At 44.0% G+C, this 27,420-nt stretch overlaps 1 long non-coding RNA gene across 1 annotated transcript; it reads right to left on the reverse strand.

The window, feature by feature from the left end:
* Positions 1–6,334: 6,334 nt before the first annotated feature.
* Positions 6,335–27,110, reverse strand: LOC129628006 (uncharacterized). Its single transcript, XR_008702686.1, has 3 exons — positions 26,852–27,110; positions 10,068–10,395; positions 6,335–7,169 (listed from the first exon to the last, which is right to left on the reverse strand). It is a non-coding gene; the product is annotated as an uncharacterized LOC129628006 (long non-coding RNA).
* Positions 27,111–27,420: the final 310 nt, after the last annotated feature.

Below are 27,420 nucleotides of genomic sequence, written 5' to 3' on the forward strand. Positions count from 1 at the left end.
CTTAGGACAGAAAGTGAAGAGGAACTGAAAAGCCTCTTGATGAAAGTGAAAGAGGAGAGTGGAAAAGTTGGCTTAAAGCTCAATATTCAGAAAACTAAGATCATGGCATCTGGTCCCATCACTTCATGGGAAATAGATGGGGAAACAGTGGAAACAGTGTCAGACTTTATTTTTTGGCGAGGCTCCAAAATCACTGCGGATGGTGATTGTAGCCATGAAATTAGAAGATGCTTACTCCTTGGAGGGAAAGTTATGACCAACCTAGATAGCATATTAAAAAGCAGAGACATTACTTTGCCAACAAAGGTCCGTCTAGTCAAGGCTATGGTTTTTCCAGTGGTCATGTATGGATGTGAGAGTTGGACTGTGAAGAAAGCTGAGTGCCGAATAATTGATGCTTTTGACCTGTGGTGTTGGAGAAGACTCTTGTGAATCCCTTGGACTGCATGGACATCCAACCAGTCCATTCTGAAGGAGATCAGTCCTGGGTGTTCATTGGAAGCACTGATGCTAAAGCTGAAACTCCAGTACTTTGACCACCTCATGCAAAGAGTTGACTCATTGGAAAAGACTCTGATGCTGGGAGGGATTGGGGGCAGGAGGAGAAGGGGAAGACAGAGGATGAGATGGCTGGATGGCATCACCGACTCTATGGACATGAGTTTGAGTGAACTCCAGGAGTTGGTGATGGATAGGGAGGCCTGGCGTGCTGTGATTCATGGGTTCACAAAGAGTCGGACACGACTGAGTGACTGAATTGAACTGATCAATATGGACATCATATCAGTTCAGTTTCTCTGGAAAGCCCTAACACTATCAGAGTCCTATCAGAGTCCTTCTGATAAGTTTATCTGATGTCACATTGCTGAGTCCATTGTCCTCCTGGATTTCTGAATCTTGTTGCTGCTCTGGCTTCTCTGCAGTGGTTTTATGCTTCCTGGTGAAGGCTCACCTATCTCTTCCAATACCTTCTCCCAATGCTGACAACCCAGAGTGCTGGTCATTCTTGTCTGTGCAGGTCCCCTCCAGATGCCAGTTCTGTCTGCTGGATTATGTCCCCTCTGATATCAATGGATAGGTCCATTGCCTTATACCTACCTATGCTCCACCCCAGTAGGGAGCTGAATTTCAGTCCCCAGCCATTTTGTTGTAAATGGGACACAAGTCCAGAGTCAGAGCATCACAGTCCCAGCCCAGAAATCACATTGATTAGCTGTGTGACTGGGGAAATCCACTGCACCACTCTGAACCTCAGTTTTCTCATTCATTTTCTGATTGTGTTTACAGAGGGTCTATCAGTTATCAGAAATGCAAAAGATAAAAAAGGCAAGGTCCTCACCCTCAAGGAGTTCATTCTAGCTAGAGAAACAGTCTTCTAAATAAACAATTACAAAATTGCAGGATAATTGCTAAGAAGGACATAGTCAAGATACTATAAAAATATGAAGAACAAAGCAATTAACTGTGCTGAGGGAGAGGAAGAAATGTTTGAGAATCTTCAAGGATGTGTTGGTACTTACCAAAGAATCTATAGCCTTCAAGGCAGAGAAAATAACATATTGTAAAGGTTCAGGGGTGAGAATTGCATGAGCGATGCCAGAAACTGAATACGACTTAGAGTGACTCTAAGAGGGTTCGAGTGGTCAATGATGAGGTTAGAAAGTTCAGAGGAGTTAAATAATGATGAGCCTTTTATGTCTGACTAAGGAGGTTGCATTTTATCCTACAGACAATGAAAAACCGACAAGGACTTTTAAGCAGGAGAGTTGCCAGATTAGATTAGGACAACTCTGTGTATATAGGGCAACTCTGACCTGCATATGGAGGATGGGTTGGAGAGCCAGGAAGTGGAAGCAGGGAGGTCAAGGAGATGGTGTTGCAACATCTCAGGGCAGGTATAGAAGGTGCAGCAGGGCAGGAGGTAAAAGATTCCTAGAATGAAGAACTGGCAGAACTTGGTGATTAATTAGGTGTGGGATGATATGATATCACTCACATGTGGACTCTCAAATCTGACACAAATGAACACATCTACAAAAAGAAGCAGACTCACAGACACAGAGAACAGACTTGTGGTCAAGGGGGAGGGACAGGGAGTTTGGGCTTACAAGATGCAAGCTGTTACATATGAAATGGATAAGCAACAAGGCCCTACTGTATAGCACAGGGGAACTATATTCAATATCCTGGTATAAATCACAATGGAAAAGAACATTAAAAAAAAAAAGAATGTATATATACATATAGCTGAACCACTCTGCAGTATGCCAGAAATTAACACAACATTGTAAATCAAATATACTTCAATAACATAAATAAAATAAAAATAAAATGGAATAGATAACAAATGTGTGTTAAGTGAAGTCTAAAAAAATTAGGTGTGGGATGCAGAGGAGAAGCAGATGTTAGGCCACCCCCACAGATCGTGACTTGGATGCACTGATAGACACGCAGGAGTCTGAAGGGAAGACTGGATGCGGGAAGAGAATAACTGATTTCTATTTTGGACAAGTCATGTACAAGGTCTGGAGAAGGGAATGGCAACTCACTCCAGTCTCCTTGCCTGGAGAATCCCATGGACAGAGGAGCCTGGCGGACTACAGTCCATGGGGCCTCAAAGAGTCGGATACAACTGAGCATGCGCATGCACACGCACGTACAAGGTGCCTAAGAGGCAGCCAGGTGAAGATGCCACCGCAGGAAGACACATTGCTTGGAGCTGAGAAGTCTGAGTTGATGACATGCATATGCGAGCCAGCCGCAGAGGGTATGGCTGATGTCACAGCACCTGATGAGCTGTGCTGTGCTTAGTCGCTCAGTCGTGTCCGACTCTCAGCTGATAGGATCAGCCGAATAAAATGCACAGAGGAGAACAGAAGACACTGAAGGACAGAGCCACGGGAGAAGCTGCGTTTCCAGACCTGGTGAGAGAACCGACGCAAGACTGAGCAGGAGCTGTCAGGGAAGGGGGAGAACCAGAAGAAGGGAGTCACTGAAGCCAGCGGAGGACAGTTTCCCAAAGGAGCTGCGAGCAACATCCAAGGGGCAAAGTGCAAAATCAGACTGGCAAGTAATCATTGGTTTTGGCAATTGGAGGGTTATTGATGACTTTGCAATGAGCAGTTTCCAAGAATAAGTAAAAGATGGATTGTAGAAAGATGAAGGACAGGGAATCCAAGCTGCTTTTCAATATAGTTGGCAGTGAAAGGAAAATGCAAACTATGGAGATGACTGGAGAACAACACGTAGTAATGGGAGACTTTGAAACTGGAAGAGATGTTAGGCCTGTGTGTGATGAGGGGATTGGCTGAGAAGATCCCCAGTTCCTTCCAAGTCTCTTGTCCTTTGATCTAATGACTAGATTTAAGCACCTAGGGAAGCCGTTTCCTGCTTCTGATGAATTTCCAATACAACAAAATATGAACTGGAAACATTATTTGTGGTGGTTTGCCATGCCTGCTTCTCTTTCCCTTCCCCAGACCAGGACATCCTGAAGAGCTCTGAGCTCCAGTAGCACTTTGGAGAGTTTACTACATTGGAAAGGCTCCTAGACCACCCAGAATTTTGTTTCCATCCCACTAGCCTCCTTTGCAACATTTATAAACTCAGGTTCTTTGATCTCCAAGAGCCACCCAGAAAATGACTCGGAATTCATTTTAAGGTCCTGAAGGCAAGAGACACCGAATCAGAGCCAGAGGCAAAGCAAGAAGGAAAAGAGTCTGGATGAGAGAGGTGAAAGAGAAGGTTCCAGCACAAGTCATTTTCTTCTCTTTCAGGAGTTTACATCAGTTCAGTTCAGTCGCTCAGTCGTGTCCGACTCTTTGCAACCCCATGAATCGCAGCACGCCAAGCCTCCCTGTCCATCACCAACTCCCAGAGTTCACTCAGACTCACATCCATTGAGTCGGTGATACCATCCAGCCATCTCATCCTCTGTCATCCCCTTTTCCTCCTGCCCCCAAGTTTACATCAGGTAAAGTAAATTACATTCAAGTCATCTCTGAAACTTTTCCCCCCATTTGGTTTAATATTCTCCAGGGAAAACCAAGTTGACCATGAACAACAGCAAACTTAAGCACTCAATCTATTTTAATCCTTGAGCAACATATTTCTGAAATAATCTCTAGAAGGCGTTTCAGATTTTCAGGAGGAAGAATTGTACCTTCAGTGAATTACTATTTATTGAGGCTTTAATAAATGTTTATTTTATTTATGTTTTTGCTGGCTGTCTGCTTTTTGCAGTCCATTAAAGTGAAGATTATTTTTGGAAGAGGAAAAGTACAGAGTCTAGTTTTCAGATTGGGTAGAAACCCAAGAAAAAACTTCCACATGATCAAGGTTTTAATCTCACCTGCTGAGGTGGTTTTTGCTACTTAATGATACATTTTGGTAATGGATGTGACACCAAAGGTCAGCCGCAAATAGAGCTCAGAGCCAAGGGAATGAAAATCACTGATCAGACTCCCTTGCTGTATTAGGTAGCGGGAAGTTTCCAATCATCATTGGATTTGTGACACAGAGAATCAGGCAGTGATTCTAGAACCTGCTTCGTGGGGAGGAAAGCTGGGGGAGGCTCAGTCTGTGTTGTGTTTGCTTGTTTTTCTCTGTCCAGTCATGTGAAGAAGGTTGGCTGGCAGTTTTTTTCTTTATTATTGTTGTCCATGACACAATTGCCACATTATACTGGAGCCTTTTGAAAAGCCGGTGTACAGCTCAATTGCCCAATTCCCATTGTGCTTGAATGGAACGTGGGATAGGCTTTGCAAGCACAGGATTCTCTCCAGTGGCATGGGAGAGGGGTGATGTCTTCAGAAATTTCAGAGAATATGCCAAAATCTGCCCAGGCAACAGAGAATTCCCAGGGGCTGTTGTACTGCCTTTATGCAAAGAATTAACCTCAGCTCTTGAAGACTCGGCTTTGAAATCACATAATGGTGATTGGAACCTGGGAAATAACGGCCTGGGAAGTTCTGACACATTTCTGATCCCATAAAAAGGAAAATGAATATGTTTAGTCCAAAAATGAAGCTTCTTGGGGTTTTCCTGGCAGTCCAGTGGCTAAGACTGCACCCTCCAGCATAGGCGGTACTGGTTCAATCCCTGGTTGGGGAGCTAAAATCCCAAAAACATAAAACAGAAGCAATATTGTAACAAGTTCAATAACGTCTTTAAAAATATCCACATCAAAAAAATCTTGGAAAAGAAAAATGAAGCTCCCGTTAGTCTGAATTTTGATGTTACGGACAGAACACAGGCTTCCAAGTCAAAAAGTGCCTGTGACATGACCAGCCGTGTTATATCATCTCCACAGCCCAGCTTATTCATCTGATTTCCTTTAAGATTGACTGGTCACCAATGCACAGGGCTGGGGCCCCTGTTAGATTAATTCTTTGCTTCTAGAAAGTAAAGACTAAATCCATCATCTATCTCCCCAAACTGGACTCAACCACCAAAACTTACAGAGAGGGGACTTAAGTGTGCCTGATCTCGAGGAAATGACAGATATGGAGCTAGAGAATATCAACAAGCTGAGAAAAATGCTGTTAGAGAAGGGGATGGGCACCTACCCTGTGGGTGTCAGATAAGACTTCCTCCTCAGGAGCTTGTATCTGTAACCCAGGTGGACTCTCCTCATTTCTTTGCCTTTCTTGAAAGAGCAGAACTTCTGAGGACCCCTACATTCAAGTTCAGGAGGCTATCGCAGAAGCTCAGGGAGGAGATGGTGAAGACCTGAACCAGGGCAATAATTTTAGCAATGCCTTGGAGGGTAAGACTGGAAAGAACAGACCGTGGTGATAAAATATGGGGAAAGCAGGAAACGAAGGGTATTAAGAATGATTACCATGCTTCTGACCAGGGTGGTTGAACAATTATTCACCGAGGTAGGGAATTTAGGAGAAGCATGATTTTGAAGTAAGAGGATATGATTTTCTTTGCTTGTGGGAAATGGAAGTGGAAGCATCCAGTAGCTAGTTGATTACACCTGAGTCCTGAGGTCTCCCTGAATTTTTAATAGAGATACCTAACTGACCTGCCCTGTCCCCCTGAAATTCATCCTCACTTAGCTCCCACAGTGTTTTACTTAAAACACCCATCTGACTGCCTTGCTCCCCAGCTAAATGTCCTTCAATGTTTTTCCATCTTCTAGAGGATAAAGGTGAATTCCTTAGCTTGGCATGAGAGGGTCTCCAAACCTAACCCCTGACAACTCACCCCGCCAGCCTTATCTGTGACTCTCCTTGCCTCCCACAAGATCCTTTATGAGAAGTTGGGGATTTGAGCACCCAGTACTAAGTCTGCATTCCTGAGGGACCGGGACTTTCAACAAATGCAGAAGAATGATGTTAAAAAGAGCAGATACAAATATATGTATGACTGATTCACTTTGCTGTACAGCAGAAACTAGCACATTTGAAATCAACTGTGCATCAGTAAAAATGTTGAAAATTTTACAAATTTAACTAATTTAAAAATAATGCAAAATAGATCAACAGCAAGGACCTACTTTATAGAACCAAGAACTATTTTCAATATCTTGTAAAAAACTATAACAGAAAAGAATCTGAAAAAGAATGTGACTATATATATATGTATTTTTTTAACTGAATCACTTCGCTGTATACTTTCACACAACATTATACATCAAAAATATGTCAGTTTAAAAAAACAACAGGAAAAAAAAATAAATGCTTATCCTCCATGGTGGCAGAAACAGGACCTGAATATCAGCCCGGGAGTCATTAGCAAGATGGCAAACAGCAGCCCAGCAGTTCTTCAAACTGTTTTTCACAATCAGGGCTCCTCCTCTACATGTCCTGAATCCTCAACGTTTCCAGAGTTTGCAGCAGAAAGGAGAGTGCAGTCTCTTCTTTCCCACTCTGTTCTTCCTGTTAGCCATGAACTCCTGGCACCAGAGAAATGAAGACTAGCAACTCCACCCGCAAGCTCTAGGGACCCCATTAAACACAAACTGCCTAGTATTCACATCACTGCTCCTGAAAGGGGAAATGGATCGATTTTCCTCAGCTGGGGACCAGAAGCTGGCGGTTTCGTGCTGAAGTTTAGACCCATCAGACGTCTCTTCAGAAGAGGATTCGCTCTCTGAGAGGCTCCGGGTACTCACAGCAGATGTTTAAGTTGTCGAAGCAGCGGTGAAGGGGAGGCATCTCCTCAAAGTTGATAGGTCAAAGAAACAAAGAAAAGAGTTTTAAGAGAAGCTTTTACAGAAAGGAGGATCACTGACAACAGGCTCGTTTCTAGTTGAGTAGACACAGTTGGGAAAAGAGAATAGCTTCCTGTGGAATATTTTGTGTTCAAAGAGGGTTCACCTTCTGACTTGGTGGGTTGAGTGACCAGCAGTAGGTGAGAGGGAGTGATTTCAGGCCATCTCTCATGGTCCATGAAACTGTAAATCTTTCCCTTCTGGTGGAATGACACCAAAGAACCTCCACCGTTTCCATTTGCTCAACATTGAATGACTTCTAGTAATGAGAGGTGTGCCCTCCCCACCAATGGAAGGCCCACCCATGCTTGGTCTCCCCAAAGTGTCTGATGCAGTCTTGAAAGGTACCTCGGGCCCAGAGTTCAGCCCCACGAGAAACCCTTCTGAATCAAACTATCCACCTCACCTATATTCCGAGGTCTGGTTTTGTCTCTCTGACCCACTGTCCCCAAACACCTCTGTCACAAGCAGGATGTGATGTGGGATGAGCCTGATTTCTCTGCCTGCAAAGATTTTGGGGTTCATGGCCCAGGATTTATTTTCTTAAGGGGGGTCATGAAGTTTTAAAAATGTGTCTAAATTGCTGGGACAAATACATTCCAAAGAGTTTGATTAGAGTCTTGAGTGCACTGTGAGTGGCTGCTGCTGCTGCTAAGTCACTTCAGTCGTGTCCGACTCCGTGCGACCCCATAGATGGCAGCCCACCAGGCTCCCCCATCCCTGGGATTCTCCAGGCAAGAACACTGGAGTGGGTTGCCATTTCCTTCTCCAATGCGTGAAAGTGAAGTTGCTCAGTCGTGTCCAACCCTCAGCGACCCCATGGACTGCAGCCTACCAGGCTCCTCCATCCATGGGATTCTCCAGGCAAGAGTACTGGAGTGGGGTGCCATCGCCTTCTCCGCTGTGAGTGGCTACCAATCTTAAAGCCAGCAAGAGGAAACAGCACAACCAGACACTCGGCCGTTGGCTTTCACATCTGATCCAAATCCTGTTCTGCTCCCTGACGGTACCCCTTCTTTCTTATGTCTTCGTCTGCCTTCTCCTGGGCTCTTGTCAATGTGCAGAAGATTCCAGGCAGCAGGACTTCTGCTGCAGTGTATTGCTAGTGTCAATACTGCCTGGTCATTAATTATCATTGAGAGTAAAAACATGGGCTCGGACCATTGGTAAAAAGTAATTATTTACCATCTGTTGTAGGCTCTCACATGTAATTACTTAGCAGTGGACATAATTGTAAAGTAAAGGTAATGAGAGCAGACAAGTGAATGGCGGACATTACCGGTGATTTCATCCTTAGAACAGTTAATACACACACTCTTTTTCTTTCGTTCTCTTCCTTCCTTTTCTTTCATTCTCTTCCTTCCTTTTCTTTCTTTCTTCTTTCCTCCTTCCCATCCTCCCCCTTCTCTCTCTCCTCTCTTCTTCCTTCCCTTCTTTCTTTCCTCCCCTCCCCATCCCTCCTTTCTTCCCTTCTTTTTGTTTAACATAGCTGAAGTGCGCTAACCATGCATTCATTTGCGCCAGCCCCGTCCTGGGTCAGTCTTTTATGAGCCCATGGACTCCTTCTTCTAGGCTGCCTCAGCAATGCATCACATTCATCTCTACTGGGGCATTCATTGCATTATCTTATAACAAACAATTTCTTTACATATCACATCCAGGTCTCCTACCCATCCTGTCTACAGGTCTGCTTCCCAACTGGGTCATGAGTTCCTAAAGCAAAGGGGTTTTTGACTTTCCAATGTGTACAGTATAACACAATAATTTTGTTTTAATGGATCATGTACAAATGTCCTTCTCCTATTTAAAGTCAAACTACTAAAACCCAAACTATTTACCACAATGAAATATTTTTTTTTTAAGATGATCATCAGTTTTGATGGGAAATGGCTCCTCATGAGCCAGAGTGCCTGAGTATGATTCCTGTCTGTAAACAGAAAGCCAAGAGTTAAGGCTCTGGGCAATAGACCAGTTTTGACATTCCTGTAAGTAGGTTTCCTGGCAAATCTCGTTTTCCCCTCATTTGTGTTATACAGGGATGGCTATTTGGGTTAAGCTCCTGGAGTTGGTGATGGACAGGGAGGTCTGGCGTGGTGTGGTTCATGGGATTACAAAGAGTCGGACACGACTGAGTGACTGAACTGAACTGAACTGATATAGGGGAAATGCCCCCCTCCACAATATAATCATTCATTCAAACATTCACTCAGTGTTTCTTTATTGAGGATCTATTGAATATTATATAGCAGGTGCTATGAGAGGTACTAATAAACACAGTCTTGGAAGTCCCTCTTCTAAATGACTCTGCTTACCAAAGGACATATGCTTAACTGTATGTAAATTATGATAAAATAGTTTAAATCTGACATCGCATGCATGTAAAAGGTACTAGGATTGCACAGAGGAGAGTGGTCCTGGCTCACCATGCAGGGAGCAAGCAAAGCCGCAAACTGGATTGTGGGGTGGCAACCACAGCTGGATGTGGACTCTGAGGCTAGAACCCATGGACTGTCTATAAGCGGAACAGGTGAAGGTTGTTGATGCCATGCCTGAGACCAGACTGTAGAGAGTCACAGTGTGAGGGCAAGTTCTAGGAATAGGAATCCAGAGAAAGAAATTAAGGCTTACTTGGGAGTGCTGCCTGGGAAATGGCCCCACATACTTTTTGCCCAGAATATCCACGAACACTTTGAGTGACCATTAAGAAGAGCTGAGAGAAGGTTCTCAAAGGTGTGGTTTGCAGAATATTTTGAGTCATATCAGCCTTACCTCCCATTTATCCATTACCCTCCCTTCCTCACTAAGGCACTGGTGATGAGCGTTGTTGTCCAAGAATATAACTTACCCCGAGTACCCGGTCCCTCCAGCTTTGCTAACCATCCAAGTCAAGAAAAGCATCGGAATCCACAGTCTCTCTCTTGTGGTCTTGCCAAGGCTTTCTAGAAGGCTGTTTGATATTCCCTCCTGAGTTTAGTGTGCCATGTTTTCCTCTGCATATTAAAGGATGAAAATCGAGGTAATGGACACGTTCCCTCAGTACCAGAGTCAGCTGCCAAGTTTCTCTGGCTGACTTTATTTCCTCCTACAACACTTCATTGCCAGCCTGGTCTTTACAGGGAGGACGTAAGGCAGTACATATGTTTCTCTCGTCTTCTTGTCTTCTAGGGAACTGTCTGGGACATGACCAGGAAAAAAAGAAAGCGGAAGTCACACACAAGTGGGTCCGAAGTACTGTTGATATTACAAGAGTTTAATGTTATGCAGAACTCAGAGAACAAATTATGTTTTATATTTAATGGCAGCAGGAGAGACTCTGTGCTTAATGGGATTTTTAATATAGTTTGACCTAGTACTGTCAAGAGAAAAACTATATTTTGTTCACACCTTACATTCAGGACATGATTTCTGCAGATACATAATTTGTAATGCAGTTTCTGTTTCTAAGACAGTGCTTCACACATCTGTTTTATGTTTCATTAATGGGACAATAAATGAAACCATCAACCATTCTGCTTCTCTATATTAATTCAACGTATAAGAAAAATGTCTGATGACTCTAGATAGTAAGACCGATTACTGTGTCAGGGAAATCTACTTGTTTACTTATGGATCTTCAAAGGCTGCCAAAGCACAAATCACCGTGCTGGCAAATAGTGATCCAATTTACTGTTTAAATCAGGAATGAGTGCCATAGTCTAATCCACAGCGGAGCAGTTTAGAACCCATTGAGTACCAGCTTAGCATAATCTCCAGTACCCAACTGATGATTCCAATTGATAAGTCAATTGGAATGAGAAGCATCTGAAGGAGAAAAGCATTGTAAAGGAGGCAATTGATAAGGCTCCCCAACCTTCTTAAAAAGGAGGCAGTCTTGAGTTGGGCCAAACACGTAGACTGTTTTTCTCTGTAGTGACGAATATGGAGGAGAGAGAACTTTAATTTCTCATATTAGACCAGTATCACAAAGGGGCTAGGTGGATGAGGCTAGCTGATGAGTTGCAAAGGAAGTCAATGGTTATGCAAGCCTCTATTTTTTCAAATTAATTTTTATTGGAATATAGTTGCTTTACAATGTGTGTTAGTTTTTGCTTTATAGCAAAGTGAATGTGTATATATACATATATCTCCTCTTTTTTGGATTTCCTTCCCATTTGGGTCACCACAGAGCAATGAGTAGAGTTCCCTGAGCTACACAGTGGATTCTCATTAGTTATCTATTTTATCCATAGTATATATATGTCAATCTCAATTCATCCCACTCCTCCATTTCTCCTCTTGGTGTCCATACATTTGTTCTCAATAGCCAAGATATGGAATCAACCTAAATCTCCCTCAATAGAGGAATAGATAAAGATGTGATACGTATATACAATGGAATATCTCAGCCATAAAAAGGAATGTAATTGGATCATTTGTAGAGATGTGGATGGGCCTCAAAAGTGGCACACAGAGTGAAGTCAGAAAGATGAAACACAAGTATCATATATTAATGTATATATATGTGAATCTAGAAAAATGGTATAGATGATTTTACTTGCAAAACAGAAATAGACACAGACTTCAAAAGCAAGCCTGAATTTGGTACAGGCTAATACATTATCTTTCATGACCCTTAGAGCAGTGATGCCTCTGAGGTGCTCTGTAGATCATCTCTTCTGCATCCATGTTCCCACAACAGTAATATGCTTGTCTTAGGAAGGTCCCATCCCTTCGTTTGGTTTTCCTTCTAATCAAAACATATTTATAGAGGAGTTGGCTAAAGTTATGGAGCCGTCCACCCTCTGATCTGGGAGAGCTGCCTACAAAACAGCCCATCACACTGTGCCTCCTCAGCCTCCTCACCTAATCCAAGGTCACAGGTCAGGGCTCACACACCCCGACATCCCCCAGGGAGCTTCTCTGCAGCAGGGGAGGGAGAGTTGACACTGCAGCCCCAGGAGGTCACCCAGACCTGATTTTCGGGGCGCAAAAGAGACTTGACCACTGCTGTCCCCAAATCTCCAGGAACTGCTTTTCTTATACTTTCATCCACATAACTGCAGCTTTGATGCGTCCAGTGCTCTGTCATCAGCCTTGTCAAGAGAGGAGAAGGGCCCCCACAAAGAAGATCGGAATGTGGGTCTTAGATTTACAGAAATTACACCTAGTGGAGGAGATAAAGTAGTCATGGATAGAAGCATAAAACAAGTGCTCAGGTCCACGTGAGAGTCTGTGTTCTAGAAATTCCAAGCAAGAAGCAGTGAATTTCCTGCTGTGCACATCGCAAAAGTCCAATGGAGAAAGAGGTATGAACTGGGCAGGAAGAACCAGTCATCTAGGTGGAAGGAAAGTCTAGAAAAGTGTCAGAAACAAGAAAGTTCAGGGAATAGTGAACAGATTGGTTTCTTTACTGTGAAGGGCATAAAAGGAAGTTGAGGGGAGCTGTGTGAACCGTGGCCCAGAGGACCTTAAATGTCAGGCGGGGAGGTTGTACCTATTCTGTCAGCTGCTGGAAGCTGGTGGGGAATTTTGGGAAAGGTAATATGTTTCCAGAAGGCATTCTGACTGAGGAAACTGGTTTTTCGCTCATGGTGTAGCTCTAAATCATGAAAAATATCCCATTTAATTTGTCCCTGCTGTTGCAAATGCCAATACTCCTTTTAAGCTTGCAAAAAACCAAAGCTACTCTGCAGTGAGCTCTTGGCTGGTTTAAGTTTCTCCTTTCTTCTTTCGCAGAAATGCTGATTGTGCCTAGCTCATAGGTCTAAAAGGACATAGACCCAGCAGGTGCCAAGGCTAAGCCATATTTGGGAGTGTGGAGCCTTTGTGGAAATTAGAGCTTGATAGTAGATATTAAGGATTGTTGTGTAACAAGCACGATGAAATATTCATCCCATTCATAAGATTTGGAATAATAAAATAAAAATGCCCCAGGGACAACCTGCAACGGTAGAGAAATGTTAATGGCATCTTCCAATCTCAGAACTCACTCTGCAGTCTTAAAACAGAACACACTAAAGGTGACAATGATCTCATAAAAAAAGTTAAAAAGAAAAGGACATACATTATTTCGATACCTGGTAACAAAGCCCCAGCTATTACTGAGAGAGAAGGTCATCGCCTGGGTCAGGCCATGGATTTCAGAACACTTGGGAGGAAGATGAAGACAGCTATTCCTCCCCTAGATCAGGTGAGAAGAAAGGAAATTATATTTTCCTTCTTAGAGTTCTCGTTTCCTTTACTGCTTGGGAATGCCTTAATCCAGCCTTTATTTTTTGCCAAAATTTCCTTTTCTTTATCCTATCCTTTTTCTCCTGTTAGTCTTCATGTTTGTCCACTGGGTGCCCAAAATCATAGTGGTCTGTAGGTACAAAAGATAACCCATTAACCCTAATTGTTTAAGACTTTCTCTTCCCTTGGGCCTCCAGACCTCCTGAGAAGGCCTCCAGGTACACCTAAGCATTGTCATGGGCATGTGCTCATGAATCTCTCTGTCACCCTCATCACCCATGATGCCCAGCCCCATTTTCAGTGTCCTCGGCACAGGCCATAGCTCCAGGAAGTCATGCCATTGCAAGGGCTAATCCAAAGCTTCTTAAGAATGAAAATATTCAAGTCAAAAGTGCTGCCTTTAAACAATTCCCAGCCTCCAGTCCTCAGGTCTCAGAGAGGTACTGGGTAATGCATCAATGTGGAAACCATGGCCTTCCATGACTTCATGCCTCCTTTTTCCATTGGGCCTAAAATAGCATTGTTGTTGTTGTTCAGTCGCTAAGTCATGTCCGACTCTTTGTGACCCCATGGATTGTAGCATGCCAGGCCTCCCTGTCCCCTACTCTCTCCAGGAGTTTGCCCAAGTTCATGTCCATTCAATCGGTAATGCCATCCAACCAGCTTATCCTCTGTCATCCCCTTCTCCTTCTGCCTTCAATTTTTCCCAGCCTCAGGGACTTTTTCAATGAGTCTGCTCTTCCCATCAGGTGGCCAAAGTATTGGAGCTTCAGCTTAAGCATCAATCCTTTCAATGAGTATTCAGGGTTGATTTCCTTTAGGACTGACTGGTTTGATCTCTTTGCTGTCCAAAGGACTCTCAGGAGTCTTCCCCAGCATCACAGTTCAAAAGCAAGTGAAAATAGCATTCAGTTCAGTTCAGTCGCTCAGTCATGTCCGACTCTTTGCAACCCCATGAACCGCAGCACACCAGGCCTCCCTGTCCATCACCAACTCCCAGAGTCCACCCAAACCCATGTCCATTGAGTCGATGATGCCATCCAACCATCTCATCCTCTGTTGTCCCCTTCTCCTCCTGTCTTCAATGTTTCCCAGTATCAGGGTCTTTTCAAATGAGTCAGCTCTTCGCATCAGTTCAGTTCAGTTCAGTTCAGTCACTCAGTCATGTCCGACTCTGCAACCCCATGAATCACAGCACGCCAGACCTCCCTGTCCATCACCAACTCCTGAGTTCACTCAAACTCATGTCCATCAAGTCAGTGATGCCATCCAGCCATCTCATCCTCTGTCGTCCCCTTCTCTTCCTGCCCTCAATCCCTCCCAACATCAGGGTCTTTTCCAATGAGTCAACTCTTTGCATAAGGTGGCCAAAGTATTGGAGTTTCAGCTTCAACATCAGTCCTTCCAATGAACACCCAGGACTGATCGCCTTTAGGATGGACTGGTTGGATCTCCTTGCAATCCAAGGGATTCTCAAGAGTCTTCTCCAACACCACAGGTCAAAAGCATCAATTCTTTGGCGCTCAGCTTTCTTCACAGTCCAACTCTCACATCCATACATGACCACTGGAAAAACCATAGTCTTGACTAGACGGACCTTTGTTGGCAAAGTAATATCTCTGCTTTTCAATATACTATCTAGGTTGGTCATAACTTTCCTTCCAAGGAGTAAGCGTCTTTTAATTTCATGACTGCAATCACCATCTGCAGGGATTTTGGAGCCTCGCCAAAAAAACAAAGTCTGGCATTGTTTCCACTGTTTCCCCATCTATTTCCCATGAAGTGATGGGATCAGATGCTATGATCTTAGTTTTCTGAATATTGAGCTTTAAGCCAACTTTTCCACTCTCCTGGTTCACTTTGATCAAGAGGCATTTTAGTTCCTCTTCACTTTCTGCCATAAGGGTGGTGTTTCTGCATATCTGAATTTCTTGATATTTCTCCTGGCACTCTTGATTCCAGCTTGTTCTTCTTCCAGCCCAGCGTTTCTCATGATGTACTCTGCATATAAGTTAAATAAGCAGGGTGACGATATACAGCCTTGACATACTCCTTTTCCTATTTGCATCAGGTGGCCAAAGTATTGGACTTTCAGCTTTAGCATCAGTCCTTCCATTGAACACCCAGGACTGATCTCCTTTAGAATGGACTGATTGGATCTCCTTGCAGTCCAAGGGACCCTCAAGAGTCTTCTCTAACACCACCGTTCAAAAGCATCAATTCTTTGGTGCTCAGCTTTCTTCATAGTCAAACTCTCACTGCTTATGCCCAAATCACAAGGTTTTCCTTTAACTTCTGTCTCTTATGAAATAGAATGTGCGATGGGTGCCATCCTATCCAACACCCAGCATTGTTGCCTGTCTACTGTCTCCCTGTCTTATAGCTTAAAAATATTGAATGTCAAATACATGAAAAGTTAAAATAGAATACACATACTATTTTCTTCCTCTATCTACCAAATCACAAATGTTCTTGTACATATCAGCTCATACAAATAACTGAGACCCATAAACCTTCTAGCTCCACTAACAGCCAGCTCTAAATTTTGTGTGGGGCTTGTCCAGCACCCCACCTGCTCCATGGTACACAGCTCCCCTCCCACCTTGTCATAACACTGGTTTTACATAGTCATTTATAGCCTGAAATCAGTTTTCACAATTGGCAGTCCTCTGGTGTCAACTGTTGAAATCTGTTTGCCAAAATACTGCCTCATACGAGGCTCCAATTTGTTGTTGAATTGCTGCTCTTTGTCGTGAAAGGACAGTTTACCATTTTGGGCCAAGAACTGGATTTATAAGTGTTTATATAGCAATTTGCAAAATAACACTTTAAGATGACTTCCTCGTATATGCTGTTAGGACAATATTTGCCTCCTGCAGAATGATGAATCGGAAAAAGCATGAACTTTGGTGTCATACAGACATGGGTTTGAATACCAGCTCTGGCATTTATACTGTCTGTGAAAATTCTAACTTCTCTGAGTTTCAGTTGTGAATACAGCCAATAAAATATTGTCACAAGGATTCAATTAGATGACATATGTAAGGCTCTCAGAGTAAAGGGACTCAACAAATGGCAGCTACCGTTATTTATACTATTATTAAAATAAACTGCATTATCTATGGCTGCAGAAGAAAACATTTCTAAATACTTGGGACAAACCAGGGATGGTATATGTATGGCATACATGCTACCTTTCTCTGGTTCCACACACACAGCAGACATCATTCATCAGTAACCATCTTCTTTTCTAGTGAGGCAAACCTTGGCCTCAGAATCCTCAACATAGTATTACAAGCAACCATTACTGCCTTTTACTTAGTAAATAAAAATATTGGATGCATGGTTACATTTGAACTTCAAACAAACAATGAGTAATGCTTTGTTCCTTGGACAGCAAGAAGATGAAACTAGTCAATCCTTAAGGAAATCCACCCTGAATATTCAGTGGAATGACTCATGCTGAAGCTGAAGCTCCAATAATTTGGCTACCTGATGCAAAGAGTGGACTCATTGGAAAACACCCTGATGCCAGGAAAGATTGAGGGCAGGAGGAGAAGGGGGCAACAGAGGAGGAGATGGTTGGATGGCATCATCGACTCTATGGACATGAGTTTCAGCAAATTCTGGGAGACAGAGAAATGACACGGAAGGCTGGTGTGCTGCATGCAGTCTGTAGGAACAACAGTGTTTTTGTACATGTGTGTCCCATGTAATATGTGGGTCATATATATGTATGGGCTTCCCTGGTGGCTCAGATAGTAAAGAATCTCCCTGCAATGCAAGAGACCTGGGTTTGATCCCTGCATTGGGAAGATCCCCTTTAGAAGGGAATGGCAACCCACTCCAGTACTCTTGCCTGGAGAATCCCATGGACAGAAGAGCCTGGTGGACTACAGTCCATGGAGTCACAGAGTCAGACATGACTGAATGACTAATACTTTCACACTTTTCATACATATATATATATATATATATACAACTAAAATATTCATTATCTGAAACTCAAATGTAGCTGGAAATCCTGTATTTTATCTGGCAATTCTTGCGGTTTGCAAATGAGTTGAAATTGACTTTCCATCCCTGACGTCTGTATTAAGCATGACTTTGGGCTATCAAACGATTAAATCTCAATTCTAACTAGTTTCAGGAATAAAAGGTAATTAATTAGCATACACAGCTGAGAACTGCAGGAGAGGTTCTAGCATTAGGCACTGTGGGCTTCTTTTGCAGCCAGCCTCTCTCCACCTGACAGATAAAAAGGCTCCCCCACCAGCAGCAGATTTATTTAATCCCAGCTTAACAACCACAAAATTTCTTTTTCCCCAAGTTCTATTTGTCAACCCAAATAGTTCTGAGTGCTCAGCTTAGGCCTCGCTCTCACTTCTACAACTGATGCCACACAGAGGGGCGTGATCAGGGGTCACAGGTCATGGACCGGATCACAGGTCTATGCCTTAAGTGGGGCAGGCTTAAGGCACCTTAATGTGTGTCTTTCGCCAGGGTCTTGCAGCATGGGAGAAGTACCATTCCCAAAAGAAGCAGGGTGCCTGGCAAAAATAACAACATCGTGGGTCCATTTCCATTCTGAAATGTCTGTTTTTATAGAATTAGAGAAAGGCTTCACTATGCAGGAAGGCCAGAATCTGCAAGTGAGAGACAAATATGTAATAGATTCTAGTAAACCCAAGGAACAAGGGAACGTTTGAAGGCAAAAAAAAGAAATTGTGACCCGACACAAGCAAATATGTCATTCCAGAAAGATGCAGAGAGAAAGGGCGAATGTGTGAGTGATTGACAGGGACAGTAAGAATTGCTGGTAAGTGCTCCTTAGGGAAGCATTTTTGACTCTGAATTGGTTTTCAAACAGTTTTGAAGCACGGAAAAATCCTATGTCTTCCTCATGCCTTTGAAGCGCCTGTCTGTCAGAAACCAAAGGGCTGACTGCAAGAGCTGCTTAAAAAGTTACCCTCCTGCCAGTGTTTGTAGCTGTGTGCTGCAGACAGCAAAAGCAAAGGCCAGACAATTGACGCTGGCAAGGTTTGCTTCCCAGCTTCACCACCTGCTGCCTGATGCACTTAGGCACGTTACCTGTAAGACAGGCCCAGCACTCCCGCAGAGATGAACTGCCCTCGAGACAGGGTCCATTCTCAAGACAGGGATGCTGTGAGCAACATGGTCCATGAGTGGAAAAAATAAGTGTGCACAGCAGGGAGCTGTAGGCAGGGTAGGTAACACACACTGAAAAGACCACCCTTTAAGAAATTAACTCACCCCATCTCCATCCCCAATACCATGTGGGATTCTAGGATTCTGTGGGACACTTTCTATATACATTGTCTATAACAAAAGGTCTCTAAGAGGGGATTAGCCACAATGCTATGGGGGAAACAGAGAAGAGATGGGGGAAGAGAAGAGATAGGGGAAGAGGTAAGCCTTGAGGAGCTTGGATATGTGCTCACCAAAAGAAGATGACAGCTCAGTGTGCCTCTAAAGGATCAGGATGAGTCCACCAAACAGAACAGAGAGGCTAAAGCAATCACAGAGGCATGAATATGCACGGGGACACCTCCAAACCTCTTTTGACTCTCAAACCTCACATGCTCATCTGCTATGTACTCAAAGGCTCCTGGTTCTGTTGTGAAAGGGGAAAATATGTAAATAATTTTATGTATTTATTTTTTTTAATTAGGAATTCAAACAGACACCATTATCTTTTGCAATGACATAAATCTCCTGGAACATCATTATGAATAGAAGGGGGAACATTGGAAGCTCTTAGGACCTGGCATGTTTAGACAGTATGAGAAATAGGGGTACAGTAAGCTAAAGGGAGGGCTTCCCTGGTGGCATGAGTCATAAAGAACTTGCCTGCTAATGCAAGAGACTCAGGAGGCACTGGTTTGATTGCTGGGTCAGGAAGATCCACTTGAGGGGAGCATGGCAACCCACTCCAGTATTCTTGCCTGGAGAATAGGACAGAGGAATATGATGGGCTACAGTCCATAGAGTCACAAAGAATTGAACATGACTGAACTGACTTAGCATGCATGCACGAAGACTAAAGGGATCCATGGGGAGTGATAGGAAAAAACCCAGAAGAGTAAAGGGACATGGACTACAAAGCCTTCTATGCTGCACAATGCATGTGAAATTTTTAGGATAAACAAAGGGGAATTGAGGAAACTTTTCAGTAGAGGCTTGATTAACATATGATACTGTTAAATCTAAGTTACTTGGTAATAACAACACCCATAGCTGTGTAGGCAGCTTCTAAAACATCTCCTAATGATCCCTACTCCCTGGTGTCTGCACCTTATATGACCCTTTCCCGCTGAATGTGACCTAGACCTAATGACTTGCTTCTAATGAAGATGGCAAGATGATGAAATGTTATTCCAGAAATTAGGTTACAAAAAACTGTCCTCTGTCTTGCTGGCTCTCTCTTGCCCTCTTGCTTGCTCACTCTTGTTGGAAGCCAGCTGCCCTGTTTGAAGTGCATGGTGGGGACATCCACATGTCAAGGAATGGAGGAAGCCCTTCAGCCAACAGCAGCCCATGGGGACTAGAATCTCACCAGCAGCCGTGAGAGTAAGCTTACAAGCTGATCATCTTTCAGTCAAGCCTCCGGATGAGACTGCAGCCTGGTTGACACCTTTATTATAGGCTTCTCAGGGACTCTGAGGCAGAGACACATAACCTAGTTGTGCCCTGATTAAGTTGGGGTAATCTGTCCCACGGCAACATACAACTAATACAATAGCTAACATTCAGTGAGCTCACTCTCCTTCCAGGCACTTTATTAACACACGCATTAATGATCTCATCTTTAGGAGGAACATCAGGAGGTAGGATCATGATCCCATTTTATAGGTGAGCATCCTGAGGCTTAGTCAGGATTTAGACAGGATAAGAAACTTATCCAGGGTCACATGGGTACTGAGTAGTTAAGTTAGGATTCTAATTTTAAACTTTCTTACCCTAGAATGTTAATTCTGACCACAACACTGTATGTTGTCTTGAATGCAGCAGAGTCCTGTGGAGGTGGGGAGAGTGAGGAAGTGGGAAGGGGGATGAAGGCAGCATGGGCTTCTAGAAAACCCCTCATTAAGTCTACAGAAAATTGGAGGAAAGTAACTAAGAGCTGATAATTTTATTTCACCTTTAAAGGCTATTAAGCACAACATACTGTAATGGAATTAGTGACCTTATTAAAACATTTACTCACACTTTACTACTTGATAAAATTATGAGTTAATAAATCTTTTTACACCTACAAATGATACAACAAACCATTCATCTGAAGGAGAATCATCTGATTACTTCGACTCTCTGGTTCATTTGAGGAGGTGTTGAGTGCCTATAAAAAGCCAGTCAGAGACTTCTGGGAAGAAAGAGAGTTTCTTAAGCACCTCACTTCCTTGTAATCCAGCCTGACACTGCCAGATTCCCCTCATGCCAGCTCCACCTACCCACCCATTCCTCTGGCCCACCCCACATCTGCTCCTCTGGTGGTGTGCTGCGAATGACCTCCTTAGCCAAAAATATCTTCACTGTTGCCTCAAGAGAATAGTAGCTTGGATAGGAGTGCAGAGATAGGGGTGGGCAGACGCAAAGGAGAAGCATCTACCTTTCAGTTTCGCGGGTACAATGTAAAACCTTTCTGAGAAGAACTGAAGTCTCGGTGTGAGAGGGAGATGTCCAAGCACCTGGTGGCCGGTGCGGGTGTCCAGGAGGATGGGGGCGGGGACAGGGTGTGTCCAAGATGGCTTCTTTGGCTCATGGACAGGAAGCTCCTCTCTCAGGGGGGATTATACTCGCTTTTCTAGCTCTACTGCTTGAATTCATACGAAATCTCCTTTCTCCCATCTTCCTCCCTCCCTTTTTCCTTCTCTAGTTTATAAATTCCACCTCTCCCCTTGACTACCTCTGACAAAATGGCTGGCAGAAAATTTCCCAGAAACACCTTCAAATTAGCCACACGTTTCAAGTAGAAAGTAGAAGAAACTTTTGACTGACGAGGATAATTAGAGAGAGGGAGGTGCTACTCAAACAAAACTAGTCAAAGTGTGGTGCAAAATGTATGAGAATGTAAATTTTTTAGTTAAAATTATTTCCAACATTTAAGAGCACATTTGTCATCCTACATAAGTCATCTAAATGTGTAAACATAATGCTATACTTTCAGAACACGCAATGTGATATAAATTGCTTGAATAAGAAAGTGGCCAATAGTCTCACATCTGTTAACACATTATTGACTGGGGGATTTTTGCAGAAACCAACACCTATGGGGTTAATACATCTCTGGTCAACAGTGTGTTAAGATAATTCATTGTGGTTACCTTTCTCTTAGCTGAATCATCCTTTCTATGTCCCTAATATTAATACTGGACCCATGCTGGGCTGAGGTGTAACAGCCTCTTCACCCTCCTCCCCGCCATCTCCCCTCGTCTAAAGCCAACACCCTCATGGCCCTTACACATCACATGGAAATCAACACCTCACTGCAGACCCAGACCGGGCTGTACACGGCTACGTGTCAGGCAGCATAATAAGATCGTCACATGTGTTTTTTTCTTTTTGTCTTAAGATCACTTTAAGAGGAAGAAACGGAGGCTTGGTGAGTTTAGGTAATTTACCCAACCAGGACGCAATGGATGAGGAAGTGAATCCAGGCAGCTTGCCTTAGGCATGGATGCTCTTAATCTTAGTGTCCTCAAGATCTGCCTACATTTCCTTTCCAGTGTGGACCACTGTTGGCAGAGCGATTGGAGTCATATACACTGGGCTACAATGTCGGGAGGATCATTCACCATTGTCTGCCCAAAGCCCAGCTTTGTACCCAGCAGTAGGTAAACCGAAATAAATATTCATTGCATTAAATTTCCAGCAATTGGACTTACCTTCTTTATAAAAACTCTGACAAATTTCTGCTTTGTAGATCATAATCTGTCAACATGCTCATCCTCCCCTGAATAGCACAAAAGTAAGTGGCTAGGTAGAAACCTGTTAGCTTTGGCACTGTTTTAGCCTGGGTTCCGCTGAAAGCAGGTAATCTGTTTTGATAAGCAGTCGGAGGAAACAGGAGTGGGAAACCATGTTGAGAGAAACAGGGAAGAGGGACAGCTGATTCGAGGGCAAGTTCTCAAGTTGGATCACCAATGTGGGTCATGGGCTTCATCCTACCAGGATGCTGGGGAGCCAATAGAGTGTGCCCAGTATTGTCCACGTGAAAGAACGGCGTCTACCTACTGGCTCCATTGCTCCTTGACCAGAGAGATGTTAATCACCTTCAGGTCCAGGCTCCACCTACAGGTACCCCAAGTCAGAGAAGCCTGGCAAGAAAGGGAGAGGTAGGGAAGAGGCCCGGCAAGTCACACCTATGGCAGACAGGTGCTATGGCACTGGCTGGAAAAAGAACCAAGCTGGGAGGATGTGGGGTAACCACAGGAAGTGCCCAACACAGCCCCCGCCTGCACAGAATGCAAGGATGCTGGGACTGAAGGGAGGGCAGAGGGCACCCAAAGTCCAACCCAGCCCTCCTCCAGAGATGTTTGGAAAGTGCATTTCCTCACTCTCAAATCACCAAATTAGAGGTCTATTCAGATTAAAACCTTGCTTTTAAAATGCAAAGAACAGCGAGGCCCAAGGTTAATTCCACTGGTCATTCAAACCAACTGCAAATGGCTTAATGAGATTGCCTAAAATCCCACAGAGGTAAGACAGAAACTGAGCTCAGATGGAAAATAAAGGCAAGGAAATAAAGACAGGCACTAGATGACTGCCACACCTAGTGAATGTGCAGCAGGGTGCTGTGTGGGCTGGCACATCGGCCTCACCAATGTCCAGCGTGTCTAAGTCTATTGATGTGACCTGAAGCAGCAACATGGAACGCAGGACTCTACATGGGTATTAAGCCTGCTTTTCTTGAGCTCTCATATGAGATGAGAAGTATAAAAATATACTCATAAAAGCAGCAGCAGATGACACATTCCTTTTAACTTAAGAAAAGTTTTAAAATTCTCAGCCTTGTTTACGACGAGAACTTTTTCGGTCCTTGAGAAGCACGGGGCTATTCACATAATATGAAGCTTATAGAAAAAATGACCTGATGTTTTAGAAACTTGGTTGTTCAATGTGTAGGTGGGGTACAGGGCAGAGACAGGGCAGAGGCTCCCTGACTGATGCTTATCAGAAAGTATTCTTCTAGAAGAGTTGTAATCACTAGGCCTATCAGTGAGGGAAACAACCGGCTCCCTTCACTAATAATAATAATGAACTCTAACAGGACATGGGTTTGATGTCAGGTTCTGTTCTGAGCCTTTTATATAAACTGAAGTGAAGTGAAGTGAAGTGAAAGTCCCTCAGTCGTGTCCAACTCTTTGTGACCCCATGGGCTATACAGGCCATGGAACTCTCCAGGTCAGAATACTGGAGTGGGTAGCCCTTCCCTTCTCCAGGGGATCTTCATAACCCAGGGATCGAACCCAGTTCTCCCTCAATGCAGGCAGATTCTTTACCAGCTGAGCCACCAGGGAAGCCCCAAAATACTGGAGCGGGTAGACTATCCCTTCTCCAGTAGATCTTCCCAAAACCCAGGAATCAAACTGGGGTCTCCTGCATTGCAGGCAGATTCTTTACCAGCTGAGCCACAAGAATTCAGAAATAGGTGATGAAATAGGCACTGTCACTACCTGTATTTTACAGATGAGGAAACTGAGGCACAGAGCACAAAAGAACTTGTCCAAGGTCACCCAGCCAGTAACTGAATGGCAGAGCTGCGAATCAAATCCAGGCCACCTTTGAGCAAGCTCCAGGAGTTGGTGATGGACAGGGAAGACTGGCGTGCTGCAGTCCATGGGGTCGCAAAGAGCTGAACACGACTGAGCGACTGAACTGAACTGAACTGAGGTTCCAGGGACCAGCTCTTAAAGCATCCTGACCACAGATATACTTAGGGAGACGTGTGTGACCCTTCATGTCTGGGAAAGTCTGGGACTAGGAGGCAAACACCCATGAGCCCACAAAGCTGCCAGGAACCTGGGATTGGGGTGGGACTAGGGGGCGTTTTGGGTTCTCATGCTTCTCCGACAGAAATTCAACAGAGGAGAAACACTGGGTTATGTTTACAGTGGAAAAGCAGAAATGGGGGACATGGGAAGACTCTTTTTGGTGGACGTGAGTGTAAGTTCTCTGTTGTTTGTTTTTTCTTATGTGCCAGGTACTATTCATGTTTTATACTGTTATTTAGTCCCTAAGTCGTGCCCTACTCCTTGCGACTCTATGGACTGTAGCCCACAAGACTCCTCCATCCAAGGGATTTCCCAGGCAAGAATACTGGAGCAGATTGCTATTTTCTTCTCCAGGGGATCTTCCCAAACCAGGGATCAAACCTGTGTCTCCTGCATAAGCAAGCAAATTCTTTACCTCTGAGCCACCAGGGAAGCCCTACCTGCCAGAGCAGGAGATGCAGCTTCAATCCCTGGATCAAGAAGATCCCTTGGAGTAGGAAATGGCAATCCACTCCAATGTTCTTGCCTAGAAAATTCCACAGAGAGAGGAGCCTGGTGGGCTGTAGTCCATGAGGTCGCAAAGAGTCAGACACAACTGAGCAACTGAGCCTGCACACATGTGTGTGTACACACACACACACACACACATTTGGCCATGCCATGTAGCATGTAGGCTCTTAGTTCCCTGATCGGGGTCAAACCACTACCCGTTGTATTAGGAGTACGGACTCTTAACCACTGGACCGCCAGGAAAGCCCCATGAGTTTGTTTGTGTGCAAGTGTGTTCACTTCCCTCAGTGTACGCAGCCACCTTGGTCCAGGTCATCAGCATCTCTCAGCTGGGAGACTGCAGCACCTCCTTAGTGATGTCTCTGGTTTTCCTTTTGCTTCCTCCTATCCAGACTTTCCATCACAGACAACTTGATCTGTTACAACATCAATGAAGGCATGTCACTCTTTTGCTTAAAATATTTTAGTGGCTTCCCATTGATCTCTCCATAAAATCTGAGCCTCTCGCCACGGCCCCCTGGGACCTCGTATGATCAAGGTCCTGCCTTTATCTCCATCTTCCTCCCTCAATCCTTCCGCATTGCCCTTGACCATCACTGGTCCTATTTCAGGCCAGCCCTTTGCCTACCTTGAGGCTTTTCCACAAGCTGCTTCCATTAGCCAGAGCATTCTTCCCAGCACTCAGCCTGGCTGGCTCACTCTCACTCTTTTGTTTTGTTCTGTTTTAGCCCCAGGTGCAGATCTGAGTCAATGATGCTCTTAAATTCATAGCATGTCATCATGACTCTACCATTTAAGACTCTTTCCTGAATCCATTAGAGAAGATTTTCCTCCCCTCCTCTCATCCTCACTCTCAATCCCCTCTCCCCATAGAAAGGACTGACGCTGGCTCTGATCCATCCCAGTTACATATGTTGTGATGTTTCCAGTGTGTGTTTTCAGGGTACGTTGTTCTTTGAATCTCCTTTTCGCTGACATTTTTATTCAACATTAAGACATTTAGAGCTATGTACATTCCTGTTCATCCTGTCCATTGCTTCTTAGTGTTCTATTAATACAATAATCGGTAGCAATCATTCACCCTAGTGGTGGACCCCTCCAACTCCCTCTTATCAAAAGCATTATCATGATGAACACTCTAGAATGCATTTTCTTATGGACTTGAGCAAGAATATGTCTGACATGTATATGCAGTAGTGAGATCTCTGGATCCCATGCATACATAGATTGTATTCTGGTAAATACTGCTGGCAAGCTTTCCAGAATGGCAGCATCATGATGTATCCTGTCTCTGAGACTCTTTCCCTAGACTTCATTCTACATACCCTTCTATGTCTCAACTCTTTGTTTCCTTCATAAAAATATGTTACTTGCATTTGCTTTATTTTTCTGTGTGTATATTGACTGTTTGTCTCTCTCTTAGAATGTAAACTTCTTGAGGCCAGGGGTGGTGCCTGTTTTATTCTCCACCATAATCTCAGAAACCTAGAACAGTACCTGGTACCTCATACATATTCCATAAACATCTGTTGATTAAATTAATAAATAATCCAACACGACTGTGCTAAGGGCTCCTTGAACTCATGAAAGATTTTCAGAGTCAGAGGAATAACATCTTGGGAAGACAAAAGTCTCCAGCAATCTCTACATAAACAACAAAGTTGGGCCAAAGGGGTTTAAAAGCTATGCAAAGACCTAAAACTGGGGGACATATTCCAGGCTCACCTATAGGACTAAGAAAGCTCTTTCTCCACCCTGGCCTCACCACTACTCACATTTCTGTCTATGAAGCTGTCCTTCTCTCATCCCACGACAGCAGCGATACCCTCCACTATGCATTAACTCCATCCCTGCTTCCCATTTCCTTAGCCTTGGACTCGTTCTCCACACTCACCTAAGGATGGATGTTTCCCCCTTGACCGAGGTCTGCCCACTGCAGGAACAGTTTTCTTATGCAGGGAACCTGGATCGTGTAGGGCTTTTAGTGGTAACTGTGCAGAAGAGCATCTAATTAGATAGTCATGTCATTTTCTTAAAGGTCACCAAACCTGTCCAAATCATTGCCGCTTCCAAGGCTCATTTCTGAAGCCTCATCTTAATGGCCTGACATCGCTGAGGTCACATCCCTCCGTGTTCTAGTGTTCCCTCTGCTGCTTCCAACCCCTTGTTCCATTAGTTAATTTAAAGCCTCCATCTTTTCTCCAGGCTACCGTCTGGAAGCTGTGCCTGCTGCAGCTGCCCTGTATAAAATCCCTGAGTGGCCCAGGCTGCTGTGTCCACACCGTCAAGTTCATTTCTTTAGTAGAAGAACAACTAAGCCGACATGAAACAAGTAGGCTTTTGCTGATTTCTGGGACAGCTGCCTCACTTTGAATGAATTATATTTAAATAACTTCGGTTTTAGGAGGATCAAATGAAGAATGTTTTTTGAATGGATTCAACATCAAGTTCTTTTTGCTTGAA

The sequence above is a fragment of the Bubalus kerabau genome, chromosome 15, assembly GCF_029407905.1.
Source record: "Bubalus kerabau isolate K-KA32 ecotype Philippines breed swamp buffalo chromosome 15, PCC_UOA_SB_1v2, whole genome shotgun sequence".
NCBI classification, from domain to species: Eukaryota; Metazoa; Chordata; class Mammalia; order Artiodactyla; family Bovidae; genus Bubalus; species Bubalus kerabau.